Source organism: Pongo abelii, chromosome 5 (assembly GCF_028885655.2).
Source record: "Pongo abelii isolate AG06213 chromosome 5, NHGRI_mPonAbe1-v2.0_pri, whole genome shotgun sequence".
In the NCBI taxonomy this organism is placed as follows: domain Eukaryota; kingdom Metazoa; phylum Chordata; class Mammalia; order Primates; family Hominidae; genus Pongo; species Pongo abelii.
Window position 1 is genome coordinate 113,908,861 of NC_071990.2, and position 23,196 is coordinate 113,932,056.

The 23,196-nt window shown below is 36.4% G+C and overlaps 1 long non-coding RNA gene across 1 annotated transcript; it reads right to left on the reverse strand.

Moving 5' to 3' along the window:
- Positions 1 to 10,634: 10,634 nt before the first annotated feature.
- On the reverse strand, positions 10,635 to 22,985 carry LOC129060037 (uncharacterized). Its single transcript, XR_008526368.2, has 3 exons — positions 22,830 to 22,985; positions 10,996 to 11,184; positions 10,635 to 10,811 (listed from the first exon to the last, which is right to left on the reverse strand). It is a non-coding gene; the product is annotated as an uncharacterized LOC129060037 (long non-coding RNA).
- Between the last annotated feature and the right edge of the window lie 211 nt (positions 22,986 to 23,196).

Below are 23,196 nucleotides of genomic sequence, written 5' to 3' on the forward strand. Positions count from 1 at the left end.
AGATTGAAGTATTTTACGAAGAGAATCCTGAGATACATTGCCAGATTTTTACATGTGTTTTGCTTAAGCTTAATTAGTATTTTTTCCTTTAATTTGTTGACTTTATACATTTATTTTATGTATATAAAATAGTGAATTTTCAGTTCAATTTACAAACATCTGTTTGAACCTCTGTATGACTAATGCTGTGTCAATGCCTCAATAAAGTATTTATCTATATTTTTCCTATTTCTTCATACTAGATTTCTTAGGAAATATTGACATAATATAGTCAAACAGTGGGGTTCAAATTGTCTGTTTGGTTATATAATGTCACTTGTGGTAGTTTCCTAGGAGAGTGGAATCTTTTCAAAAGTTATCTTTATTCTAGTGCTTTCACCACACTGTATTTCATCTCTGAAATAGGGGTGTATCATATTATCAATGTGATAAAAATATCCACTGTCATATTTACATATACAACTTAATCTTTTAATAATATGTAAAGTAATGAAATGACTTACCAAAAAAATAGTGGTGTTTAACTTGATCACAGAATCCTGGAGTGGAGAACACACATTTAAATGAGTCAGTGGGAGCAACGTGTTGAATAATTTTAGGTTTTTAATTGTCCTTTAAACAATGTTTGGGAGCAAATTCTTGGGAGTAATGTCTAACCTTTCTGGTAGAATCTGCAGCTGGGGTTTATTGTCTATTTAGGATTAACCTACAAGGCAAGACTTTAAGCCCCACAGAAGAAGCAGGAAAAAATATGCATAAATATATTTATCATCTTATTTTATATTACATACATAAAACTAGACACTAAATATTCTATACATGTCTGCTATTCCGTAGTATATATCTATACTATAACAGATTTATAGTTATAAAAAATTGTTTGGCTAAGGGTACAGGCTAGTGTATGATATGTGTAGACACATGGATTGGACCTAGACTGAGTGGATACTGAACTTTGGGAGAGCAATACGTTTCAGAACCTTCCCACTGATCAAAATTGGGCTCCTGATATACTCCTAGGCACTGCTAGGAATTTGTATCATCCCATTGGAATGGAATGAGCCTGAAGTTTGAAAAAGTTAAAAATTACAGGTGGATGGATATGGCAGAAGGCAACAAATAATATGTCCCATAAAAATTAGTTGATGTGTTTGTATTAAAGTGATTACCAGAATGAGCAAATGTAATCCTTATTTCCACACCCATTTAAGTCACAGAATCTTTTTTTTTTTTAGATGGAGTTTCACTCTTGTTGCCCAGGCTGGATTGGTGCAATGGCACGATCTTGGCTCACCGCAACCTCCGCCTCCCAGGTTCAAGCGATTCTCCTGCCTCAGCCTACCTAATAGCTGGGATTACAGGCATGTGCCACCACGCCCGGCTAGTTTTGTAGTTTTAGTAGAGACGAGGTTTCTTCCTGTTTGTCAGGCTGGTCTTGAACGCCTGACCTCAGGTGATCTGCCCGCCTTGGCCTCCCAAAGTGCTGGGATTATAGGCGTGAGCCACCGGGTCTGGTCTAAGTCACAGAATCTTAAAAATCACTTAATAAGTATGTTTCATTGCTTACATTTATTTTTATTATTTTTGAGTAGCTTATCCATAAAGCTGACTCAAAATTTTAAACATACCAGGAGACAATCTAATGAGAAATAAATGCCACTCTCACTTCAATCCCATTCTTTTTTTTAAAAATGGAAATTGCTGTTTTTATGTATCATCCCAGAAGTATTCTACCAATATATAAGCATACACTTACAGCATTTATGTATTGTTAAGCGTCTACACCCCAATGGTGTGATGCATGCTATTCACATTGTGCTTTTTAAACTTACTATCAAACTCAGGGATGAATCTATGTCAATGAACATTTTAAAAATGGCTACAAATGTATGAATTTACTATAATTTATTTAATCAGTCTCCTTTTGATGGACAATGCAATTGTTTTTTATCTTTTTGCCAGTATAAGGAATGCTGAAATAAATATTATTCCACACACTTTAATACACATGCAGCTCTGTCTGCAAGATACATTTTTTTAGAAGTGAGTGGCATTTTACATTTTGATAGATATTGTCAAACATTTCCACTACGTGATCTGGCTAGTTTATATTCATATCATTAGTGTATGAGGTTGCCTGTTCTCTACTTTCTCCCTGACATAGCATTTTATTAAAATTTTGGATTTTTTTCTAATCTTGTAAGTGAAAACAGCACCTTGTTTTAATTTCTATTTCTCCTATTAGGAATAATATTTTACATTTGTTTAAATTCTGCTTTTTATTTCCTTTCCTGGAACAATCTCTTCAAACCCTTTCATTATTAGGTTGTTTTTTGTGTGCGGGACATAGTGTTGCTGATTTTTAAGAACTCTTTGTATATTCAAGAAATTTTATCCTTTTATGTAATGTAAGTATTCTCATCTGTTTGTAGTTCATCCTTTACCTCTGTTTATATTTTTTAAGACAATGTCTTTAGTTTTATATATTTAAATTTATTGATCTTATCTTGTATGGTTTCTTTGAATATATGCCATATATACAGACTCTTGCCATATTCATGCTATGAAATGATCTTTTACTTTTTATTAAAGGAATTTGATATTTTTATTTTTACTTTATATATTTAATCCATCTGGAATTTATTTTAATATAAATAGAGAACTGGATATTCAACTTAGCTATTTTCCAGGAAAAATCAGTGCATCTCAAATATTTTATTGACCAATCTATTTTTCCCTCAGTAACATATTGTATTACCTGCTAAATTTCTGATACACTTAAATTTGTTCTGAACTATTTTTATAACAGTTTTTGCTTATTTTTATACTATTATAAATTTAATTTTGGTAACTTTATACTATACGTAATACCTGGCATGGCTACTTCTTCATTATCCTTCTCAAAATATTTTCAAACATTCCTCTGTGTTTAACATATACATTTTGTTTTTATTTTTCCCATGGTTATTATTATGGGTTTTGATTAGGTGTCTATTTTGTGCTAGAAACTGAAGGAATACCCTGACACAAATTTTAAGAATAGTTGTATTAATTCTAAAAACGTATTTTATTGTATAATAATTGTAAACATATTTTATTAAAATATATTGAAGAATAAACAAATGGAAAGATAGGTTATGTTTATGGATTGAAACATTTAATATTTTTAAAATGTCCATACAACCTGAAGCAATTTGTAGATTCAATGCAATTCTTACCAAATTCCAATGTCATTTTTTACAGGAATAGAAAACAAATTATTAAATTTATATGGAGCCATAAAAGACCCCAAATAACTAAAACAATCTTGAGCAAAAAGGACAAAGCCAGAGGCATCACACTTACTGATTTCAAAATATATTAAAAAGCTATTGTAATAAAAAATCATGGTCCTGGCATAAAAACAAACACGTTGACCAAGGGAATAGCATTAGAAATCCAGAAATAAACCCACACATTTATATTATAGTCAAATAATATTTGATAAAGGTGCCAAGAACACACAATGGGGAAAGAACACACAATGGGGAAAGGATAAGCAGTGTTGAAAAAAGGATATCTATATGCAGCAGAATGAAATTGGATCCTTTCTCACACCATACATAAAAATCAATTCAAGATGCATTAAAGATTTAAATATAAGACCTGAAACTGCAAAACTACTAGCAGAAAACATAGGAGAAAAACTATACAATATTGGTATAGGTAATGATTTTTCAGCTATGACTCCAAAAGTACAGGCAACAAAAGCAAAAACGAATGGGATTGCATCGAATTAAAACATTTCTGCACAGCAAATAAAACAGTTAACAAAGTGAAGACACAACCCATAGAAAGAAAAAAAAACTTTTGCAAATCATACGTCTGAATTTGCCTTCTTTTATGTGGTCAGGAATACACTTAACCTCTCTGAAGCTTTGTTTCTTTATCCGTAAAATCAGAGAACTTGGTTACTGGAGTTCTAATGCTCTGTCAAATAGTAACTTGTTATAATCTATGAAAGTTAAATTGGTCAAAAATCAAATGAATTTTGTTAGGTAAAATAATAACTTTCTGACATTAAGGATTAAAGGCTAGAATAGGTTACTTGAGGAGGCTAAAATGACCCATACTCAAAGTCCATGAAAAGCCTATGATTTCATGTACTACTATTGTGTCCGGAATTGGTGGGTTCTTGGTCTCACTGACTTCAAGAATGAAGCCGCGGACCCTCGCCGTGAGTGTTACAGTTCTTAAAGGCAGCGTGTCCGGAGTTTGTTCCTTCTGATGTTCAGATGTGTTTGGAGTTTCTTCCTTCTGGTGGGTTCGTGGTCTCACTGGCTCAGGAGTGAAGCTGCAGACCTTCGAGGTGAGTGTTACAGCTCTTAAAGCGGCGTGTCTGGAGTTGTTCGTTCTTCTGGGGCTCGTGGTCTCGCTGGCTTCAGGAGTGAGGCTGCAGACCTTCGCGGTGAGTGCAACAGCTCATAAAGGCAGTGTGGACCCTAAGAGTGAACACTAGCAAGATTTATTGCAAAAAGCAAAAGAACAAAGCTTCCACAGTGTGGAAGGGGACCCCAGCGGGTTGCCACTACTGGCTCGGGGAGCCTGCTTTTATTCTCTTATCTGGCCCCACCCACATCCTGCTCATTGGTAGAGCAGAGTGGTCTGTTTTGACAGGGCGCTGATCCATGCGTTTACAATCCCTGAGCTAGACACAAAGGTTCTCCACGTCCCCACCAGATTAACTAGATACAGTGTGGACACAAAGGTTCTCCACGTCCCCACCAGAGTAGCTAGATACAGATTGTGGATTGGTGCATTCACAAACCCTGAGCTAGACACAGGGTGCTGACTGGTGTGTTTACAAACCTTGAGCTAGATACAGAGTGCTGATTGGTGTATTTACAATCCCTGAGCTAGATATAAAGGTTCTCCACGTCCCCACCAGACTCAGGAGCCCAGCTGGCTTCACCCAGTGGCTCTCGCACCAGGGCTGCAGGTGGAGCTGCCTGCCAGTCCCGCGACGTGCGCCGGCACATCCTCAGCCCTTGGGTGGTCGATGGGACTGGGTGCCATAGAGCAGGGGGCGGCGCTCGTCGGGGAGGCTGGGGCCGCACAGGAGACCACGGAGCCGGGGGAGGCTCAGGCATGGCGGGCTGCAGGTCCGGAGCCCTGCCCCACGGGAAGGCAGCTAAGGCCCGGCGAGAAATTGAGCACAGCAGCTGCTGGGTCAGGTGCTAAGCCCCTCACTGCCCGGGGCGGTGGGGCCCGCCGGCAGCTCTGAGTGCCGGGTCCGCTCAGCCCACGCCCACCCGGAACTCGCGCTGGCCTGGAACTCGCGCTGGCCCGGAACTCGCGCTGGCCCGGAACTCGCGCTGGCCCGGAACTCGCGCTGGCCCGCAAGCACCGCGCGCAGCCGCGATTCCCGCCCGCGCCTCTCCCTCCACACCTCCTCACAAGCTGAGGGAGCCAGCTCCGGCCTTGGCCAACCCAGAAAGAGGCTCCCACAGTGCAGCGGCGGGCTGAAGGGCTCCTCAAGTGCCCTCAAAGTGGGAGCCCAGGCAGAGGAGGCGCCGAGAGCGAGCGAGGTCTGTGAGGACTGCCAGCACGCTGTCACCTCTCAGTATAATTTAAGATAAACCCTAATTGAAAATATTATGTTTTGAAGGTAAAATCTCAGGTTTTTTGCTATTTCGCTCATTGTTTTAACTTCATGTCTACTTTGAATGTAATTATAGGTGGTGGAATCTACACAAATATATCATTATTATTATTATTAATAGAATGACAAAACTTTTTAATTACAGAAAAGCATCCGCGTTTATTGACCTGTTCCAATCAAACTAGTAAGAAAATACCTCTTTCAATAACTTCAAAGATTTCATTTAAACACGTGTCAATTAATTTCTTAAGAAGCAAATAAAACAGAATGCCAGTTCTCTTGAGATTAATGGGCTTGCTCGAAGGAAAATACCACCAGAAGTATGATTATTTCAAATAATTCAAAAGACAATAGTTTCTTTCCCCCTTGTTCCCACTTATATTCTGTTCTATGACAACTGACTCTTCACTCACTTGTAAGCACAGCAGTTCTCATAAAAATATAAATCCTTAATTTCTCCCAGTTTTCTTGTTGTTCTCTAGAGGTAAAATCAAACAAATTTCAATAAGCTAAAAAAAAAAAAAGAAAGTGAACTTGCCAAATTAAGAGCTGCTTCATGAGACTGGGTTTGCTATGTGTTTAAACAAAGTCATGATTCATTAACTATGCCTGTAACAATCAAATAAACAAAACCATGCTCTCTACAAGGCATCCATTAGCACGTTTAAGTGCATAAATCACTAACCATGTGACTTACGGCTTAACCATTTGCCGAAAACAGCTGTTTTCTCAGTTCAAATAATGAAGAGAAAAAACAGCTGAAGCCAATTAGTGGATAAGCATTCATTCCGAAATATCTGAGACAGTTGAGTGATTTGTTTTGCAGGCCAGATATGTTGTTATCCAGATCCAAGTAAGAAAGCTCCTTTTACAATAAATTGAAGGTTTTACATTAACCCTTGTTTGTATTGGGCTCTCCTCCAAACAGCAAGCAGAGCAACAAACAAACAAACAGCTGATTAAAATCCAGTGTCCTTGAAAGCATTGCAGTGCATTATTTATTTAGGATTGTTTGTTTTGTTGCTCATGGAATATTTTAAGCATTCACGAAGACCAGGGCAAAGCAAAATATCTAATTTCAAGCAGAAATTATGTTTACCAAAGAGAAGTTATCTATCAAACAGAAATAGACTCTAGAGAAGACTGAGTATATTTTATATACTCAGATGCTGAAAGGAGATCTATTTTCAACAATGGAAAAGCTTTAAACATTGCATTTTAGGTTGGAATCAACACCATTGTCAGCAAAATTATTTATTGAGTTTTAAGTGGGAATCCTCCAGTGAAAGATTTTATGCAGCTTCTCCTGCTACAGTAAGGGTATAATCTGGAACTTCCCTTGCTTTGACAGTCCTGATAATTGAATTAATATCATTCACTAATAAAAATTCCAGAAACATGACAGATTTCCCTCGAAGGAGTCATCACCAGGCAAGGTACCAAGACACAATCTTTCTTGTAAAGACTGCCTTGTCACAGACAGGAAGGAGAGCTGGCTTTGCAATCAGATCAGCTGAATTCTGACTGGGCCACTTACTAGTTGGGCAATGTTTGTTAACTTTTGGAATCCTTCTGAACCTCAGTTTCTTCATCTATAGAACACAGATAATTACATCTCTCAAAGCCTTACAAGTTTATATTGTGATATTTAAATGAGTCATTTACTTTTTGATGAAGTTGACATAGTATGAGTTTAATCCAAAGGTCAATTCTCCTAGTGAAATGTGAAAATATATTTTAAAAATGGCTAAACATTCTGCCTGTTATAAAATGAGCATTCAAAATAAGTGGAAGTTATTTTCATTATTTCCCATGGAAGTCAAATGTCATGGGTTGTCTGAGAGAGACTGAACTTTTATAATTGGAGAAGAATGGATTGATCATTCAAAGTTAGAAGTTTGATTTTCTAGAATAAAGATATGATTTTGCCTTTTGGAAGGAAACTGTCTCACTGGAGGGATCTCATTAGTTATACTGATAAAGACAGTACCTAACTACTATCTTTGGGAGGACTTGAGAATGGTGAATTAACAAAAGTGCCATTGCTTCAAAGAAAATGTTAGGTATTGTATTAGGGTAGCTCGTCCTGGTGGAAGCCTAGGAAAAGTCCACCTTCAGAATATAGGGATGTGGGGCTTCCATGAAGAGAATGGATGGTCTCACTGCCAATGATTAGAAGAGGGCAGAAAAATTAGGAAAGGACTTAGGGGTGAAACAGGAGTGTTCACTCTCTCGGGGGCTGAAGGGGTTAGGGACTGAACTGCTGATAGGGGAGAGACGCTCACGGGCAATCCTACTGGGGGAAGATGAGTTGGCTATTGTGAGAAGGTGGCAAACTTGAAATAGGAAGTATTTTCGTAAGGAAGTCCAGGCCAAGGAACCCATTAGAGAACCTGGGGTACCTGTAGCATTGTGGTGACCATATTTCACTCTCCAGCAGTGTATGGGAGTTCCCATTTCATTATGCCTTGACTGTAGTGATTATGCAAAATAAAAAATAATATCTTTGCAAACCTTATATATATATTGACTGTAACCTGACAGTGCCACATAGATATGAGTGCTGTGACCCTGCTTTATACTTGTAACTGCTTGGTTTTTTGACAAAAAAAAAACAAACTTTTTTTTTCTGAGACCTAAGAAAACTAAACTTAATCTGGAGACTCAGAACAGTTAAGCTGTTGTTGATCTAGTTCAGTCACAAAACTTGCTGTCTATCCAATACAGACTCTCCATCTTGGAGCTTCCCTATTTTTCTGCCATATTTTTCTTTCCACTTCCCCCGATTGCTATTTGCATTTCACAAGGTGTTATGTATGTTGGTTTTCACACGTCAGGAGTGGAGAGGCTACATATCTAGTCTGTTTATCCTGCCTTCTGGTTCTGGCCACTGGTGTCCTGTGGTCTGGCATAGTGAGGCTGAAGGCAAGGGGAGGAGAGAAGAGAAATGGAAAAAGGGAGGACTTACAACTGTGTCACATCCAAGTTGTGGGTAGGCAACTGATGATATCTGCCTGCCTAAAATTTGCATTTTGATTATTGATACAAATGAAGATAATTCCACTTGTTAGGTTGAGTTTATTTATCTTTTGAAGATTATTTTCCTTTGTTCTGCTATCTACTGTGGTTTTAAGGTTTTCAGTTTCAATTTGTGCCTGAATTTGATATAGAAAGGATATTAATGCTTTATCAAGCAATTTCATGTGAATATTCTACTTTTTAATTTGCCTTTCAATTTTATGTTTTACAATGCAGAAGAATACAATCTTTTCTTTGTTATTACTTATAAATTTAAAGGCATTGTTTATATTAGCAGATTAGAATACATAAATTTTACATTTTCCAAATAAAGACAGGTAACAATTCTTTTTCTAAATTTACAATGCAATGAAACCTTTCCTAAAGATAAAGAAAAAAATTCTGATTTAATATTACAGATGGTGGATAAACACCACAATATAATTAATTCAGATTAGAAGTAAAATCCAATATAATTGTACAAATGAACTGAGAATATGAACAAACAATTTAAAACAAAAATACATGGTTCTATGTATACAATAATCATAACTTCAATAATATTTTTATTTTATTTACTGTTTATTTGTATAGTTTCTAAAAATATATGTAAAAATTTAGTCTTTCTAGAAAATTAAAAACAAACTCAATCTAAGTTAAAGAAAATGATATAGTTTGTATATAAGAAAGTAGTCAAATTGTTTAGGGTGAGTATAATCTTTGTTGAAAAGATTCTTGCAGGACTCTGCCCTTATTAATTTTCAGTTGAAGTATAATTACTAAACATTTTTAGAAAAGCAGTATGGACATTTGTAACAAGAATCATAAATAAATCTCTTGGTGCAGAAATTCAAGATTGAGACATTCATATTAGGAAAATAACTCTGAAAAAGCAAAAAAGCTATAAGCTATAAATATGATTGTATTATTGATGGCATTAGCTATAATGGAAAGCAAATAGTACTATTATAGGAAATTATTTAGCACATCGTTTTTTAACAACAAAATGGAATATTATATACCTATTAAAATAATAATTGTAAGAATTGACAGAAGTAGAAAATATACTGGCAATGTCAAGTGAAAATATCAAATACAATATAGCATGTACAGTCTGTGTCAAGCTATGTATCATATTAGCAATGTTGTGTAGTAGGATAGTTGAAAATTCACTTTATTACATTTACTTTAATTTTTATTTAGTTTCTTTTATTTTAATAATTTAATTTAATTTATATTTTCCAAGTAATTAGCAAAAGATATAATCATACTAATGAGATAAGTAATAATTGTAACGTGTATGTTTGTTTCTGACCATGACATTCCCTGACACTTGCCCTGGTATTTCCTTCAGTAATTAACTTCTCTCACCAATTTCCTTGTCTTCAGCAGAAAGTCCTCGTAACCAAAATGCCAGGATTTAGAATTCACCAGCCATTTAGCTTACTTTTGTAAGAATTTTTCATTAGGGTAGACCCATTATGTGCATTTAAATGTGCGTTTCAAGAATAGGGGAGTGTTGTCTGGGATTCTCGTTTTGGTTTTTGCATTAGAGAATAAAACCTTCAAAACAAGATTCTTTGTTTGAAATATACAATGTATTTCATACAGTCTATTATTCTGGAATTGGTTTAGTTGTGCTTGAAAGGAAGTTTGGTTTATTTGGTTTGAGAGCTTCTCAGATCTGCTTTTTTGTGTGTAACACACATAGGAAGAGTTGGAGTTTGCCATTGCAATGTAGTATTTTTTACAATCCTCCAGACCCTATACTTTCCATGCAATATTATTTCTTTTCGTTAAACATACCAAAATAGCTGCACCCTTAATGGAAACTTTATAAGCCCTACTAAATACATTTAAATTTTTGAACTAATAATTTTTAACTAAGTTTCAGAGCATTGCAATAGTTTCTCTCATGCAGAAAAAAGTTTTGTAGAAAATTAGTTCAAATTTAATTACTTTTCCACCAAAACCTATAGGTCCAGCTGCTTTATTTCTTTATATATCCTTTAATAGGTTGCAGTCTAAAAATGTTTCTAGAGAGGTAGTAGTTTCATAGAAGTAAAGTGGAAAAATGTCTCTTCCATTTCTTATTAGAGGCACATGAGACAATCAATTGCAGACTAAGCTTCAGGCTTTTGTTCTTCAACTTCTAGAATACACAGGAGAAATCATTCACTAGGACTGTATTCTACTTTGGGAGCATGCTGACCTATGTATTTTCAAAAAAATATTTTTAAGAAGTATAAATATTTACACAATAAATTCAGAAATCAAAGTCCTACCATGTATTTTCATTGTTTAGGGAAGATTCACCAATCGCTCCTCAACACTACCTTTCCTCATGGAGAGCTTGTATTTGACAGAGTTGCTCCTTTAATGTCACTGCTCTGCTGATTTAGTCTTGAGTTGGGGATCCTTTCATGGGTGAATATTTTCTCTCTCTCTTCTGATTTCATGTCTGTTCTCATCCAGTCTGGTCTCTCAATCAGTGCTTTTCAAACCTCATTGTACATACAAATCACCTGTTAAAATACAAATCTTGTTAAAACACAGATTGTGTTAAAATGCAGATTGTGGTTCAGGAGTTCTCGGTGAGTCCTGAGATTCTACATTTCTATTACCTTCCAGGTGATGACAATGCTCCTGGTCTGTATTTTGAATTAATAACAAATATCTGGATTATCAGAGACTGTTGACCACTCCCACTAGACACTACACATTACTACAAGAGAATTTGAGAGCTATGAGACCATAAGAGCTTCCTGATGCAGCCTTCCATTCTTTCAGTCCAATTCTGTAGAGCATCTGCTCTGATATTCAGATCTCACAACTCCTCTAGCTGACTAAAGCTTAACCATCTCTAAATGTGTTACATTGCCAAAGTGTGATTGGGAAAGCATCTTTGGATGGGGAAGGTAGCTGGGTAGCAAAATCAATCAGGAAGCAAAATTTAAAGCTACTTTGAGGTTACAGGCATAGAGCTAAGGTAACAAGCAGGGGAGTGACAAGTGAGAATGTAGGCTAAAGAAGATACCAATTAAGGCTAGAAACTGCTAAACAAGAATAAATAAAACAAGTCATAGATCACATATGCTTGGCCAAGGAACAGGAAAAAAATACTCTAGGTCAAGCCCAGCTTGGTATTCCCAGGAGACATATTAGGGTAGACTACAGGGCTGCTGTTGAAGTTGTCATTTAAAATGCCCAACAGAGCTGGGCCTCTGTATGGATCCATACATGTAGCACAGTGAACAACTCCAAGGGACATCATTTACCTAGACTATGATGTGAGTGGTGCTTCCTGGAATTGTACAATGTCATCTTTGGTCTTATTCTTCTGACTCTCAAAGCAAAAGCTTGAGTATACAATTTGGTTATTATAGCTGCTAACATACTTTCTAAAAGAAATCCATATATTCTATTCCTTTGGCCTTGAGATAGTTGTTCCTAACCAACGAGAAATAACCAATGTAATTTCTTGACCTGCATGAGTTAGGTTAAAGCTAGACTGCCTAATAAAGATGCCCAACCAGCATTGACACCTAATGTATTAGTCAGGGTTATCTAGAGGGACAGAACTATTTGGATAGATGTATATATAAAGGGGAGTTTATTAAGGAGTATTAATTCACATGATCACAAGGTCCAACAATAGGCCGTCTGCAATCTGAGGAGCAAGGAAGCCAGTCTGAGTCCCCAAACTGAGGAACTTAGAGTCTGATGTTTGAGGGTAGAAGCATCCAGCATGGAAGAAAGATGTAGGCTAGGAGGCTAGGCCAGTCTAATCTTTCCATGTTCTTCCGCCTGCCTTTATTCTGGTCGCCCTGGCAGCTGATTAGATTGCACCCACCCAGATTGAGGGTGGGTCTGCCTCCCTGAGAACACTGACTCAGTTGTTAATCTCCTTTGGCAACACCCTCACAGACACACCCAACAACAATACTCTGCATCCTTCAATGCAATCAAGTTGACACTCAGTATTAACCATCACATCTAAGAACCCTGAAGTTTCCTTCTGCCTCATATAACAGTTCTGAAGTGCACTTTTCAGACGCATGAGTACCATGCCCCATATAGTAATTTAGAGATCCAATCTGGTGGTGGATCTGCTACCTTCAACAGAAGGCTTTCAAGACTGTTCCAGTCATTGCTTTTCCATCCACAGAAAAGTAAGCTTGGTAGAAATTGCACACTTAAATCTGCTAACATTTTATTTGTCAGAAATAGTTACATGGCCATAGTCAGCTGCAGATAAGCTGGAGATTACTGCTCTAAATTGGGGTTGTGGATAGGCCACTTCTCAAGTACAACTACTATTATTGAATAAAGAAAGAATGCACTTTTCTCGACAGCTAGCAGTATCTATATGCTCTATAAACCCACTTTAGTGTCCTACAATGAGTTTATTATTATTATTATTTATTTATTTATTTTTGAGACAGAGTTTCACACTTATTGCCCAGGCTGGAGTGCAATGGCGTGATCTTGGCTCATTACAACCTGTGCCTCCTGGGTTCAAGCGATTCTCATGCCTCAGCCTCCCAAGTAGCTGGGATTACAGGCCTGTGCCACCACGCCCAGCTCATTTCTTTGTTTTGCATTTTCATTAGACAGGGTTTCACCATGTTGGCCAGGCTGGTCTTGGACTCCTGACCTCAGGTGATCTTCCTGCCTCAGCCTCCCAAAGTGCTGGGATTACAGGTGTCAGCCACCACACCCTGCCCATACAATTCTTATCCTTTGCATTCTATACCTTGATGACTTATTTCTGTAAAAATGTATGGGCAAGACCACCTTTTTAACTTTAAAAAATGTTCGGTATGTTATTTTTTCATGTTTATTGTTCCATGAATGCCTTTTTATGAAAAGTGCTAAAATACTGGCCGGGCATGGTGGCTCACACCTGTAATCCCAGCACTTTGGGAGGCCAAAACGGGCTGATCATGAGGTCAAGAGATCGAGACCATCCTGGCCAACATGGTGAAATCCCATCTCTACTAAAAATACAAAAATTAGCTGGGCATGGTGGTGAGCGCCTGTAGTCCTAGCTACTCAGGAGGCAGAGGCAGGAGAATTGCTTGAATCCAAGAGGTGGAGGTTGCAGTGGGCCGAGATGGTGCCACTGCACTCCAACCTGGCAACAGAGCAGGACTTTGTCTCAAAAATAATAATAATAAAAATAAAATATTGGTTGATGGACCGATGGCCATTTAGTACAAAGAAAAGAGCTACATTTTTTCTAAGTATATAATAAAAATATTTATTTGACAATTCCAAGCTAAAGTATGATTTAATAGAAAAAAATCTCTTGCTAGTAATTGTCTTTAAAAATCTGAATTTGAATTAAAATCTATGGTATTTTTATATAATAGGATCTCTATAGGACAGAGTACTTTCCTTGTTTGAACTCCAGCAGAAAAAAAAAAAAGTACCCTGTCATTGTTAGAAAAATTAACAAGGAAGAGTTGGAATAAAGCCAAAGTTGAATTATGTGTGCCTCTATGAATAAAACTAGATCCCTACCAAAAGTGTTAGTATTTTCATTAGTGTTAGTGTGTATTTTACATTCACACTTCAGAAGTATGTGTCTAGAGAGAATTTATTTTCTATCAAAGGGTGCCTTCTTTTCAAGAAGATGTTTCTGTTGCAAAGTAAATTAGTTATCTTGAAGGTTACTGGTATATTGAGGTTGGGATGATTTATTCAGCCTTTTGCAATTCAAACTTGGAGTAGCATAAGTAAAATATACATCACGAATCTGTTTGTGCTCAGTACTGTTGGTACAGAATTGCTTTGAATATTATTTCTGGTTTCTTGCTAGAGCCAGGTGTTGGTAGGCACAAAAATGGAACACGAGATTAAAGAACATGTGGATGCAAATGAGTCTCAGGAACTTCAAAGTATATTTGGGTATTAGGTTCCTCATAGCAAGATACAGCTGTAGTCTTCTAAAATGTAGCTACTCACTATTTGGTCCAGGTCCCAGGAAATTTCTAAGATGCACATTTTGTAGAATTTATGGGCAGGCTCTACCTTTCATTTTAAATCTTACTGTCTCTGAGTGATTGATCTGATGCATCAAAAGAATGATTTGCATAAGTGAATTCATATGTGAATGTCTCTCATCCTTACCCATCTTATCCTGTAGCATGCTTCCATGTCGTCTGTCTTATCAGGGTTATCACATGCTCTCTTGGTCAGAGGTCATGCTTATCTGTCATTTTCTTGCATAATCCCTTCACCTGAGAGAAGAAGTGGGTGAGGACACCTGGTTTCTACTTACTGAAGGACATCCATCTTCCATAATAGTAGAAACAGGAGAAATAATGCCCTAATACTATGTGGGTTTTAAAATGATTGTAAAGCCTTTGAAAAAGTTCAGTAACTCCAAATGAATGGTAAATACATGTGTAAAGTTTGGTAGATCAAATTAAAATTTTCACCACTTAAAATACTATCACAATTTGAAGGAAACTTGTATGCTAATGTTCAAATTGTGTGTGTATGTGCATGTGTGTGTATGTGTGGTGTGTTGTCACCGACTCTGCTATTATATGACTTACAAAACTTAAGTTGAAAAAAATAAAAGTCCTTTTAAGACATCATTGGCTAGGCCAGTGGCTCACGCCTGTAATCCTAGCACTTTGGGAGGCCGAGGTGGGTGGATCACTTGAAGTCAGGAGTTCGAGACCAGCCTGGCCAACATGGCAAAACCCCATCTCTACTAAAAATACAAAAATTACCTGGGTGTGGTGGCACACACCTGTAATCCCAGCTACTCAGGAAGCTGAGGCACGAGAATCGCTTGAACTTGGGAGGTGAAGGTTGCAGTGAGCCAAGAGTGACACTGGCCTCCAGACTCCAGCCTGGGTGACAGAGTAAGACACTGTCTCAAAAAAAAAAAAAAAAAGATTTTGTGCATCACTGCATTTACCCAGGATCAGTGAACTATGCTTTCTTTAAAAAAAAAAAAAAAAAAAAAAAAGAAAAAGGAAGAAGTAAAATTTATTCCTGAGGTATTAACCAGTATTTCATTCATTAAGTAGATAATTCTCAATCACTTATTAGGTGATAAGTACTCTTCCCGCCTGGCACTAAAAATACAAAGTTGAACCAAACAGATGTGGTCCTTGGCTTTCTGGAGCTTCTATTCAAGTAGAAGGAGACAGACAGTCAAGATCATTTCAGTGTTAAATGCAATAAAGGAAAAAAGAAACGGTGTCTGGGGGAGAATTTTCTGGGGATTACTGGAGTTAAGGTGGTCTGAGAAGGACCTTGAAGAGCTAATTCCTAAAGAATGAGAAACATTCAGATAATAAAGAGCCAGGAGAGGGCTTTAGCAGAGGGAAATGAAAATGCACAGGTCTTTAAAGAGGGTTGTATAATAGTTAAAGAACCAAAAGAGAGCATTGTGTGTAGTATTGAGCAAGGAGAGAATGAATGAGGTAAATTGGAAGGATATGCAGAGCTCAGATTATGTAGCTCCACGTAGGCCATGGTCACAGTTCCAGGTTGAATTCTCAGGAAGCTGTTTCTCTGAGACAGAAATTAGCATGTGAGGCAAATTAGGGAGTGCTCTTGGATCTACTTTGTAAGGTGGTGATGACGCAGGTTGGGGCAAAAGGAGAGAAGGAGCTGCACTGTAGTCCAACCAAGTGTCAGCAACTCCTTGGGAGCACTGGATCTGGGATGGCTCTTTTGAGTTGTCCCAAGTCATATTGCAATGGTGCTTGGTTACTGGATATGGGCCGCTCCTGAGAGGAAGTGTGATTTTGGGGGAAGCAGTTTTCCTCAGCCAAGACAATCCATCAGGAAGGCTGATACCCGAGAGCTGACTTGGCAGCATTCACAGCAGTGAGTGAAGTAAGTCCTTCATTCCTGGAGGGAGATGGGGGCATGTGGATATTATTTCAAGCACAATGGGGAGCCACTGCAGAGTTCTGGAAATGAAGCCTTGTAGTCTGATTTACATTTTTGTATGGTTAATTTTTTATGGCCTGTTTTTGAAGAATAAACGATACAGAATACAGAGTTAGAAGGGAAATGAAGTATAATATTGGTGTAAAAGCAATAGATTCAGTCAAATTTGTCCCATGTTATTTTTCTGTTTTTGACCAAAAGTTACAAAATTTGGAAAAATCAAAGGAAACAGTTTTTATTCAGACTTAGTGATATCAGGACTAATAAGAGGACTAATATAATTGAATTGGATGTTTCTTTGCTCATTCTTTCCTGAGAATTGTTGAAATGAGAGATTATCTATAACTGTGGTTTTAGTGAATGCATGAATGTGTGTGTGTGTGTGTGTTGTGTGTGTGTGTTCATAAGAGAAAGAGAGTTTTAATTCTTTTTCTCTTCTTTATAATGTTAACCTGAATTTTTGTCTTTAAAGTTTTTTCCCTTCAAATATCTGCATTTTGGCTTCTAACTTCAGAGACCCAGGATGAGTTACATATGATAGATCCTTATAACGAACCATTAGTCTCACTTCTTGGAAAGAATATCAGAGTCTGTGCTAGGCTCACCATGAGAGGTAAATGCTTACCAGCTGATTAACCTATTGATAAAAGTGGTGGTAGATGTGGCTACATGGCTATTGCGCAGAAGCACAAGGGAAATCTTCATGGTGATGGGATAGATCTACATCTTGATTGTGATGCTGTCTGCACAAATCTATATGTGTGATAAATTAGTATAGAGCTATCCATATAAATTGTACATGTATCAATGGCCTGGTTTTGATATTGTACTATAGTTATGCAAATATAACCATTGGGAGAAACTTGGCGATGAGTACATAAGACCTCTTTGTAACTATCTTTCAAACTTTTTGAGAATCTATAATTATTTTAAAATAAAATGTTAAAAAACTTTTTCTGCATGACAAATGTGCTAGTCATGCCACTGTACATTCTCCTTGGATCATTGTGCCCACTCTGATGACTTAAACTACTGCAGGCACATTGAAGACCTAAGAATCTTTATTTTGTTCAGACATCCCCCCTGAGTTCCAGACTACATAACTCTCAGGCTGTCCCCATGGGTACCTCAAATTCAAGATGTCCAATGTGCATCCCCCCAAACCACAAAATAAATTTCATCTTAAAAATAATATTGGTTATATATATCTTATTTTCTCAAAATACTTTTAAAAGTCTTATTTAATTCTCACAACATCCTTCCTAATTGGTTAACAGAAATACTATTATCCTAATCTAAGGGTTAAAGAAATCAAAGAGAGTTGTTAAATGACTTGTCTGAGGACTCTGGTTAATATAGTAGAAGAGTAAATATTAAACCCACATATCTTGATTTATATTCCAGTACTTTTTTCAAAATACTATTATTACCATCTGAAGTCAAATGCTAGTGTATCTTTAATATATTATAACACATGCAAGTAACTTAAAAGTAGTGTGTTTATACTTTTTTTTCTGAAGTACCTGATTACATAGTTCTCTAGGGAAACCCACATGAAGTAGGTCTATATTTTTGGGCATTTTAAATGGGGCACTGAATGTAGTATTTCTCGTCAGCCATTCAGCATATATTACTCTCATTTTTAACTCTGTTTCTTTATGTTTTAATTCTGGGTGATAGGGGCACTTAATATGACAGCACACGGCATGAAGCTTTTTGCTTTCTTAGGGCTTTAAGACCAATAGAAAAAGTTAACATTCTTATAGAGGAAAAAATTCTGAAATACAAAGTCTCTGACATCTGTTTCCCTCGTTTATTTGGATCTTTTAAGATTAGCTTATCTCTTCTTGGCTCTTGAAGTCTTAAATTGAAAACACTGCTTTGATTTATGTGTGTCGCAATGATTTGCACACTGTTAAAATGAATATCAGATGGTTTTATATTTTTGCAAAGGCAATAGCTCAAGCAGGTAAACTTTATCTTATGATCTGAAAACCAAGATGTTGAGACATGGATATCAAAGAATATTGCTTAATTACTTTAAATATCTTAATATTTTAAAGACTTGACCTTAACAAAAATTAATTTAAATTATGTTGTACATTATAAGATGTATATCCAGCACACACTTATTAAGTATCTGGACACAGACAGGAAAGTAAGAAAGGCCTTTCACCAAGGAAGTTAGGCAAAGCTACAGATACATTCCATTTTAAAGAGAAGCAGATGACTGGTGGAAAAGGCACCACCAAAGAGAAAGATATGCTTGGATTGTATGAACTATGAAATGGACTTTGAGACAGCAGGAACACCTCAAGAGAGAAACAATAATCAAGTAAATACTAAACATTAAGTAAAATGCCTAGAAAAACTCTTATATTTTCACAGGTAATTCAAACATGATAAAGCATAAGGAAATCCACAGAGGTTGCTGATAAGTCTTGATTTGCAAACTTATTCGTGTTTCTTTCAGATAAACGACGTGATGACAAAGTCAGAAGACACAAGACACTAGATTGTCCCTCAATCCACTATTCCAGTAGCATATGTGCTCCCGCCTCACTTGGCTAGTGAATAGTAGATGAAATCAATTCAGCCAACGATTACTTTTACTTAATGAATGTCACATCTGAGGTCAGGGTGTCATATGTGTGTGTGTATTGGAGGGAGTAGCTGTAAAATGACATTGATGTAAGTTTTGTTGTTGCACCCCTAGGTGGTAAATACCCAAAGCATTATTGAATCGTAAGGTTTTATATTTGCTTGTTTTATGCTACATGTAAACCTAAATTAGTGAACATGAAACATTGCAGGAGGGTCCTTCTAAACAGCATAGCGAAACTTGTGGCTCCACTAACTCTTCAACTCAATAATTTGCAGCTCTTTGAACTAAACCTTGTAATTCGTATGTGTTATTGCTCACTAGAGATATGAGGCTTGCTGATGTGAAATACATACTTTCCACTCAGATTGTAAGGCCTTGAGACTGTGTCATGGCATAACTTGATTTAATCATTGAGAGGCCTTAATGACCACCCTTTCCCCTCCTTCAAAGCTAGTCCAATTGAATTTTTGTATAGTGGTGGTGGTGAGAGTAGAACAAAGCAAAATTGGAAAGGTATAGGAGGGAGGAAGAAGTAGCCACATTCTTAGCCTTACATTTTTACTCAAAAGTTTCTAGAAATGGAAGAAGGTTTGGGCATACTACTCTGTAAAGGGGATGTAATGAAAAGGAAGAGGCCACGTGGCTCTAATAAAGTCACCTGGTGGGATACCTGCTCCTCACACCTTTCTTCTGTTCCTGTGCCTACCACATACCTGTCTGTGTGGGACTGGGTGGTGACTCAGTTCTAAACAAGGCATGGAGCTAAGAGGAATCTAGGATATGAACATTTCTCACTTTCAAATAATTTTAGTCTTGAAAAACAGGCTACAAACTTGATTCTGGTAACTTTGAATTTTCTGATTTAAGGAAAACATATTTTTTTCTTATGATACAGAAAATAAGAGAACAGAAAGATAAATTGAGGCCAAAAAAGCAAAACAAACAAAAAAATCCCAAATCAGCAAAGCCACTAACATTTGTAAGTATCTTCATAATTATGTAGGGAAGCATCACTTGAAAATCTATATGGATTTTTCAATAAAAGCAAGAGCAGGCTGGGCACGGTGGCTTACGCCTGTAATCCCAGCACTTTGGGAGGCCGAGGCGGGTGGATCACCTGAGGTCAGGAGTTCGATACCACCCTGACCAACATGTAGAAACCCCATCTCCTTAGCCAGGCGTGGTGGCGCATGCCTGTAATCCCAGCTACTCGGGAAGCTGAGGCAGGAGAATAGCTTGAACCTGGGAGGCAGAGGTTGCAGTGAGCAGAGATCGCGCCATTGCATTCCAGCTTGGGCAATAAGAGCGAAACTCCGTCTCAAAACAAAACAAAACGAGAGCAAAACAATTATGCTTATAGTTGAAGCTGGTTAATATGCACATATGGGTTAGCCTAAAAAATTAATTTGAACATTACGGACTACAGGAAGATAACTTTTTGTTATATCATCTGGATTTTATTTTTCAGGATGGGTGAATAATAATAAACTTAAAATAATAACAAAGCTTGCAGTAACTTCACATTTGTTTTTTAGCTTATTTTTGGTGATGATGTATTGATTAATGCATGTACACAAGAGAAAAATGATAAAAGCTTATAGGAAATTTGTCTGTAGCAGAATTAATTCAGCATTATGTCTCTATGATACTAGTAGCCAGATGAAAATAAAATGTTTTAAAAATCAAACTTGAATAAAACAAATAAAGACATTTTGACATTTTTTTGTTCTAATTTTATCAATTTACTATTTTCACTTATAACCTGAAAGCAAAATTCAGTAGTGTTCCTTTTTTTCTGCTTCCAGAATGGACTATTATTTTTAGTTCTATAGTTTCAAAATAATTTGATTTTAAAATCGAGCTAGTATTTTGTCCTAAATGTTTTTAACATTGTGGCATCAAATACCTAAGAATAAGATGCAAAATCTATTAATTTAACATGGTTAATCTAAATCACACCAAATATTGTTGTTAAAATGAAAAGACTACACTGTGGGCATTTTTGGTACCCAAATCTTTGCTTTGTATGTTTGTTTTGTATGTTTTCAATTATCTCATCATTCACTTGCATGGTCTATACTTATTTGCATTTTATTTAGATCTCTTGGCACAGTGTTCATTTTGCTTTTGTGAGTTTTTCTGGCATCATTGTAATAAACTATTGTAAGAAACTATTTTAAAATTAGATATTTTAAAATTAGATGTTTTTACATAAAAAAACTTTTAAAATTAGATATTACAATTATTACAAAAATTAGATATTACAATAATTTCTTTCATACTATCAGTGCCGTGTATTTTATTCTTCACCATCAATATCAGAAGTTACTAACAGAGAGGGTTGAAAATGAGTTGTCTGAATATTATTGAAAGTTACCTGGAATATACCCTACTCTCATTTTTGACATAAAATAGTACAACTAAAATGTTGCAATGTTTGACTTTTCATACTGTTGCACAAGACACTGAAATGCAGTACGCAGTGGCACAATCATTTTAAGGAAATAATAGACTACTTTTTGACAATCTATTTGGATTTAAGCAATGTAGAGTGAGAAGGCAATCAATCTTTGTTTATATTTAAAGTGTTGCAATGATTAAAAAAGTACGGGGAAGGGCATAGATTTGAAGCAAATACGTTATCTCACGATATCTATTTTAATGTAACCTACTTTCCATGGTATTAGGAAAAGTATAATAAAAAGAAAGAGTGATTGAAAGGCCTCTGATCAAATCCTCTCTGAATTATTCCTTAAAACACTTGAAAAACACAATTATTGTTTAGATTTTAAGGCAGGCCTGAATTGAATTACTGCTTTAGTACTCAATCTCTTTGAATATCATTATTTTCCAAAATTGTGAAAGTAGGGATAGATGGAAATTAATTTACTCTGAACATTTAATCATCTACACTGCATGGAGACAGATAACGTTCTTGAGGTTTGGGAGAGTAAAGAAATTGTTCAACTTCCTTTTTCACCTGTGATGATTTAGAACAACTAATGGGAAGAGATATTTTACATGAGAATTTCTGATTCTGGGAGGATTAGTTTCCAAGCTACAATTCAATACATATTTCTGAGACAAATGTTAATCTTGAGTATTCAAACCAGCTCAAGAGAATTAATATCAATTCGGCCTCTGTTCATACCTTAAACTATGACCCAGACTGATGAATTTGAATCTCATTTCTCACAGAAAGGCCACCTTTTAAAAAATGTAATGCCCGTGGAAGAAAATGGATTAAAAGAGACCCTATTGCTATTCCCATTCCTGCATCAGACTACGTCTTTTATTACAAATATCTCAGAAATAACATTGTGATAAAATTTACACACACACACACACACATATATATACTTATATATATATGTCTACAGCCTGACAATACTTTCATTTTTCTTTTTAAAAGGTAATAAAACCTAATTACATGAATATAACAAGATTAACAGCATTGGTACAATACAGTAGCTCCTCTTTTATCTTTGAGTTTGCTTTCTGCAGTTTCAGTTACCTGTGGTCAACCAATGCCCAAAAATTCCAATGCCCAAAAATGAAAAATTCCAGAAATAAACAAGGCATATAAGATGTAAACTGAGTGCCATTGTGAGTAGTGTGATGAAATCTCAAACTATCCTGCACCTTTCTGCCTGCAATTTGAATCATCCCTTTGTCCAGTGTACGCAGAATGTATTCACATTCTGCTCATTCGTCATCAACACGGTCTGCTCCTGACATCCAATGACATCCTCATGGCTTAGTGAACCAGGATCACTTGAAGCAGACAATCCTTCTTCTGATATAGCATCAGAAGCTCAATAGTAGCCTAATGTTATGTCACAATGCCTCCCTTTATCTCGTCACATAGGCATTTTATTGTTTCACATCATCTAAAGAGGAAGAGTGAGTACTGTAAAATGAGATGTTTTGAGAGAGAAAGAGGTCATGTTCTCATAACTTTTAGTGTAGCATAATTATTCTTTTTTATTATTAGTTAATGTTAATCTCT